Consider the following 7,058-nt stretch of genomic DNA (forward strand, 5'->3'; position numbering starts at 1 on the left):
GGTGAGGCGCTGTGCTGAGGGGACGGCCTGTGGGAAGGCCCAGGTGGGGCCGGGGCAGCAGAGAGCAGGAGGAGGTGTGTGTGTGGTGGGGGAGTGTTCTGCAGACACAGTCTTTGCTCTTTAAAATAATTGATTTCAGAGAGGAAGGGGGAGAGAGAAACATCAACGATGAATCATTGATCGGCTGCCTCCCGTATGCCCTCCACCAGGGTCTGAGCCTGCAACCTGGGCATGTGCCCCAGACCCGAATTGAACCTGGGATCCTTCAGTCTGCAGGCCGACACTCTAGCCATTGAGCCAAACTGGCCAGGGCAGTCTTAGCTTTTTAAAGTCTCCGGGAGGCAGTCTGTGGGCAGGAGATGCTGTGGCCTCCCCAGTAGCCCTGGCACTCACCGCACCCCTGAGCCCATCCGACTTTCCTGCCACCGCAGTGTCTGCCTTCCCGCCTAGGAATTCCCTGAGGGCCTCACTTCTATTACATTTTTGCATGGACCACTCAGCACAAAGGGTTGTCTGTTAGGGTAACAGTTCCAGGGTGTGCGAATGTGTTCCCTCCTCTTCTGCAGAGATGAGACCTTGCCTAGTGTCCCAACTTCCTCTCACGCAGGGGAGGGGGAGGGGGTGACGGGAAGCGTGTTTGTCTCGGGTGCAAAGAATAACGGAAGCGGAGAGTCCCCAGGGCTGCTCTCCTTCACATCACATCTCGGCGATGCCCACCCAGCCCTGCCCAGCGAGGCATTCGACACGCAGACTTGGGGTGAGTCTTGAAATTCTAAACCAATCTCTCGGGGCAGAAAGTCTTGTCCTGAAGCATTTCTCTCTGCTGCTTTTTAGAGCGCTCCTCACTGTTAGAGGGAGACGTTACATACACGTGGTTTTTGTTTCCTGGGGACTGCTTTCCCCTCGGTTCCTGATCGCTCTTACCTTGTGTGCTGCAGCTTTCTACTGGGAGTGGTCTCTGCTTCTCCCCATTCATTCTCTTACGGCTGCCGGGGTCCGTCACCACCACCTCAGACATGGTTACCAGCTCACTAACAGGAACGATACATTAAACACCTGGTGGGATTTGCCTGCTTTGGGTCATAAAGGGATTGGAACCAAGCTCTCTGACTTCAAATACCTTTGTCATGAGGAAGGTGCTGTATATTAAATCCGAAAGCCCTCTCTTTCCCTGTACCTTCTCCAGCGGCCTTTCTCCCAAGAACACGCTGTCTGGAAAGTGATGGATCACCTGAGGGGTGGGCAGAGCTCGCTGGTTCTGTCTGTGCCACGTGTGCTTTAAAAAAAAAAAAAAAAAAAAAAAAGAAGGAAGAGGGAGAGAGTGATAGAAACATCAATGATGAAAGAATCATTGATTGGCTGCCTCCTGCACGCCCCCTACTGGGCAATCAAGCCCACAACCCAGGCATGTGCCCTTGGCTGGAATCAAACCTGGGACCCTTCAGTCCGCAGGCTGATGCGCTATCCATTGAACCAAACCAGCTAGGGCTTTGCTTGCTTCTTAGCACAAGTCAAGGCTCTGTATGCAAGCTGTGTACGTACGTACACACACACACACACACACACACACACGTACGCACCTCTTTTTTTCAAGCCCAGTGTGTAGTTCAAGAAAGCCAAGGTCTTCCTGGCCGATGCTCTGTGAGGCCTATTTGATGTATCAGACTGGGCTCAGGGAGAGCTGGATAAACAGCACTGTCTCAGAGAAACGACTCCTGAAATCTCCCCCCACAAATAGTGATGGCGAAGGCTCCGATTCTAGCTGGTTTCCATGGACTGTAGTTCCAGTAAAACTTACTGTGGCTTGGAATTCAGGGCATTCAGTGAACTGCTCCTCGGTTATGTGTTTAGAGAGGTGGTCGGTGCCTGATTGCTCCCGGAGTCGAGAGCCTTGATGTCCTTCACAGCTCACAACAGTGAAGCACTGAATATAGATGGCCGTCTCAGAAAAGGAACTCATTGCCTAGAAACGATCTCACTCCTTGCATGAGGCTGTGCCAGCGATGTGGGATGTCCAAAGTTCATGGTGACAACCACTTGTGAATGCTTTTTTCAATAAATCTCTTGAAATAGGTTCGTTCTAGACCTTCCTTTACTGTCCCCTTAACCAGCACAAACTTACGGTGGTGGCAGTGACCGTCTTAGCCCGTGGAATCTACTCACGAGAGTACCAGATACCTTGGAAATAAATGTAAATTATCTCTGGATTTCTCTGCATTGCCGTGAGCCTCCTATCACCAGGGACGTCTTACTCTGGATCTCTTGAGTGGGAGAGGATGAGAGGTTTTGATAGCATTGCTCCTACTCAAGAGCCTGGCACCGGCATCTCTGCTGATGGTCTGTGATGAAGGCAGGGTTTTTGTGTTAGGTTTTTGTTTTTGGCATTCGGCCAACACCACAGAAATTAATTGCAGTAAAAGAACAGATGAATGATTCTGCTGCGCCTCAAAACTCACCTCTTGCTGCCTCTCAATAATTCTTGGTAATTGCGCTGCCTCGAAGCAGTAATTGTGTTAAGACCACGTGGACGGAGGCAATGTCTCTTCCGGAAGCAGGGATATGGTTGGGAGCTGCGGCGGGAACGGCCTGAGAAGCAGCCCGTGGCTCTCCCTCCCGCTGTGACGGGCTGTTCTGCCGGCTGGAAGGGCATCTTCCCTGCAGGTCCGGGACACGCCCTTGTCGCCTGGGGCAGTGGTGTCAGGTGCCGGGACAGTGGTGCTCAGCCCTGGCCGCACAACAGTGCTGTCTGCCCGCTCACCCCAGGTTCATGAGCGTCTGCAGGGCGGGGCCTGGGCATCAGCGGTATTTGGAAAGCGCGTTGGGAGAGCCATGCCACCGTGGAGGCCTCAGCCTGAGCATATATACAAGCCTCTTGCTTCCTGAGACAATTAGACAGGCAGGTGTGAGGTGGTGGGTGAGCGTGGGAGAGTAGTTTCCCAGCTGGACTGACCCCGCCATGATTTTGTTAGATGGGGTGGTTGGGGCTGAAGAACAGAGGGTTTGGGAGCTCCGTGCTGGAAATCGTGGATCCGAGTCCTGATTCTTGTAGAATCCAGCTGGCATGGCCCGTGCTAACCCTCCCTGCCTTGGTTCCCGCCACAGCCCAGAGCCTGTCGTTTCATGAGCTTGAGGCTGGCTCCTCTCCCCGGGAGCCACAGCTCTCTGCCCCTCGTTCAGGGCCAGGCCTTGGTGCAGAAGTGACCCGCATAGAATTTTTCCAGCCAGTGCCTGCCCTCGTTAGGCCCTAAAAATCAATCACCAACAATTAGCTGTGCTAACTAAAACCACTTTCTCTAATTAGAGAGCTTTTCTCGGCTCATCAACACCCACTGCTCTGCATCTGAGTGGGAGCTAATTGATAGTGAGATGAGATTGTGGGAAGGGGAAAAACACTGACAAGCTTTAAAAAATCTTTATCAACGGTCTTTTTAAACCTGAGACCAGATCTTCCATTTTTTCTGAAAAAAATTCTGAAGCAAGCTTGCGGGTTGGCACGCCCCCTTTAGCTGTCCCCTCGGTTCGTGACAGCTCCAATGCCAGCCCCGACTTCTCTCACAGGCCGCGCCCAGGTCATCAGCTCCACTCCCAGTCTGTGTTCAGAACCAGGCCACCACCCCGATACACCTAGACCTACTGTGTGCACCAACTGTGACCCTAATGCACCTGGACCTACTGTGTGCACTGTAACCCTGATACACCCTGGACCTAGTGTGTGCACCAACTGTGACCCTAATACACCTGGACCTACTGTGTGCACCAACTGTGACCCTGATACACCTGGACCTACTGTGTGCACCAACTGTGACCCCAATACACCTGGATCTACTGTGTGCACTGTGACCCTGATACACCTGGACCTACTGTGTGCACCAACTGTGACCCTGATACACCTGGACCTACTGTGTGCACCAACTGTGACCCCAATACACCTGGATCTACTGTGTGCACTGTGACCCTGATACACCTGGACCTACTGTGTGCACCAACTGTGACCCTGATACACCTGGACCTACTGTGTGCACCAACTGTGACCAGTCTTGTTTCTTTCTACTGTGCTTCTGGAGAAGGTCTCTCACTTAAAAGACGATTTCCTACCCCCCAGGCACTACAATTGTCTGTCTCATGCTTTTAAAACCCTTTGTTCAGATGAGACCTGCCTTGGAACCCCAATATTTCCCCAGTACTCGCGGTTCTGGGCTGGGACCCACGAGGTCCTGCCTCCAAGCCGTTCACAGACCCAGGCTTGTGTCCACCCAGGAGAGCGGGCCTGGAAAGGCGCATTGCCCCAGGGCAGGGTGGGGGGCACACTGTGTGCTGGTGGCTCCCAGGACCCTCCCGTTTCAGGCCTGGAGTGGGCTCACAAACCCGGAGGCTTAAGCCGCCCGCCTGGGCTCCTGATACACAGGCAGCCCCACGCCGCCAACTGGGAATACGTGTGAGCTACGTTAGAACGTATTTCCTTCTCCCGCGGGCATTGGCTCTTAAACCTGGCTCCCTGGCTCCTTTGGGGATTTCTGCAGGAACTCCGTGCACCATTTAACACGCCGTATTTTTACATTTCAGACGTTTATGTTTTCCTAAGGAAAGGAACCCATCGTTTCCACGGAGGGGCCTCTTCCTCCTGTGCCTGCAGCTGGGCAGGCCTGCTTGCGTCTGCAGCGCCGCGGGAGGGGGAGCCAGCAGGTGTTTCTCCCGAGGACTGAGGTCTGTGGAGACGTGGCTGGGGCGTCCGTGGCTCAGGAACTCGGGGTGTGGCTCCGCAGTGCAGGCTTTGGAAGAGCCCGGGGGACGAGGTATTTGGGTCCAACGGAAAGAGGAAGGGGGGGCGGCGGTGGCCGGGGGTTCTGGCCCGACACCAGCCTTCCCCAGAGGACAGGGGAGCCAGGACGGGGAGGAGCGAGAGGACAGGCTGGGCGCTCCGGCTTCTTGGGCAGAGGGGCCTCCGGGGGCCATGACGCTGGATTGCTGGTCAGCTCTGGGCCCCTTGAGCCAGAGGGGACTCGCTCGCTGCCCCGCACAGCGAACCGAGCAGCACGGTAATCACTGTGCTGTGTGCACAGCGGCAGCTGAGGGCCACTTCCTCCCGCAGCGAGAACCGCCCCTCCCGCCATGGCTGCTCTCATCTGTCCCGCAGCCGCTACCCGGCTGGGCTCGGAGCTGCCCGCAGGCCCTCTGCTCGGCCACAGCGCGAACCTGGACCCTTTGCCCAGCTGGCTCCAGCGACCATCCGTGGCCCCTCCTGTGCCCGCCAACAAGTGTGGGGGGCCCACATGCTTGATGGTTCTCCTGTGAGAAGGAAGGGGGGCTGTCCCCACACCAGGTGACAGTCACTGGCCTCGATGAGGGCGGGGTGGAGGCGAATCCGGCCGCGTGGGCCCCTGGAGGGAGGGGTGGCTCCATGGACGCCTGCAGCGGCATCTCGGTGGGCGGGCTGTAGGAGGCTTTCCTCCCCCAGTCTGCTGTCCACGTGGGCAGCGGAAGGGTCGGGGCCTGGCCTCGGCTCTGCTGGTGGAGGGCATGGAGCCGGGGAGGGATCGTCTCTGCAAAGCGACCAGACCGCTGGGCGCTCTGCGCCTGTGGTCTGTCTGGTTGGCCAGGGCTCCGGCCTGGGCGGCAGCCAGCTCTGGTGGCCGCCTAGGAGCGGCTGGCTGCCCTTCTAGGGCTCCTCCTGGGTGCGGAGCTCCGGCTGTGGGGACGGGCCTGGCTGCCAGGACAGGTGCTCACTGAGGCCAACGTGTGGGGGAGGCGGGGCCTAATGGCCTGGGGGCATGTCAAGGCCAGAGTCCAGCAGGGACCGTAACCAGGAACTCCCCCACCCCGTAATGAGGAGATGAAGGGTCAGTATGGGACCAAACTGGAGGGGGGTGGGGACGGGGCAACCCCCTGCTGAAAACAGGGTGGAGCCCTGGCTTAGTGGTTAGAGCGTCAGCCCGAACACGGAAGGCTCGCAAGTTTGCTTCCTGCTCGAGGGCACATACCTGGTCCCGTAGGAGGCTACCCATCGGTGTGTCTCTCTCTCATCGATGTTCCTCTTTCTCTCTCTCTCTTTCCCCTCCCCCTTCCACTCTCTCTAAAAATCCATGGAAGAAGTATCCTCCAGTGAGGCTTAACAAAAAGCCAAAAACCCGGGCTGGAGACTGCTGCCTTCGGGACAGGCCTCCAGGGAGCGGGCGGGTGGGTGATGGGTCTGCATCTGAGGAGCGGGATGCGTGTCCGGTCTTGGCGCTGAGGCTCTGCGGAGGCCTGCGTTCCGGTGGCTCCTCTGATGAGCCCTCGGTCTCTGCTGGCCTCAGGCTCTCGGGGTGGCCTCTGGGGGCCGGGCCGTGGATGGCTCCGGCTCTACCAGCCCCCCAGGATGCTAGAGAAGGTGGCCACCGGCCGCCTATGCGTGCACACAGTCCTGCCATGACCCGCACGAGAGGGACAGTCAGGGCATCCCAGCGCCTCCCAGTGGACACGGACTGTAGTGCCTCCTGGTACCTACCCTGCACCACGCCCCCGCTGGCGCCCAGAGTGAGACATTAAACAGGCACCTGCCGGGCAGCAAAGCCCTGGCAAGGCTGGTCCTTCTCCGTCCCCGTGTTGGTCTTCTGCAGCGGCCAGCGGACGGGCCGAGGGAGGAGAGGTCACTGCGCATTGGGCAATTCCGCTCAGGAGTGCAGAGAGCCCAGCGACACCATTGACTCCCGTGCCAAAGCCGCCCCATGCGGTTATACAAAACGCAAAGAGCGGAGAGGATGTTGAGGCCCACTCCCTCCTGGCAATCAACACCCGCCCGCAGACACCGACAATTAGGCCCCCATCCATTTCAGAAGATGTGTTTTCAATGGCTTCCCTTTTTCGGTTTAGCAATTCCTTCTAAACACTCTTAGCAACCCTGTTGTTTTCCTCAAGCACACACACTGCCTGTTATAGAAAAAAATAACTGATAATTCTATTTAGAAGAGTTTTGTGTTTTTTTTTAAATCCCTTAGAACCTTCAGTCACAGGAAATTAAATATTTCTATTTCGGTTTCTAAATAGGTTTTGTGGCAGAGGAATGGGGTGAGGTGAGCAGT

The sequence above is a fragment of the Pipistrellus hanaki genome (genome assembly GCF_964339955.1).
Source record: "Pipistrellus hanaki genome assembly, chromosome: 10".
NCBI classification, from domain to species: Eukaryota; Metazoa; Chordata; class Mammalia; order Chiroptera; family Vespertilionidae; genus Pipistrellus; species Pipistrellus hanaki.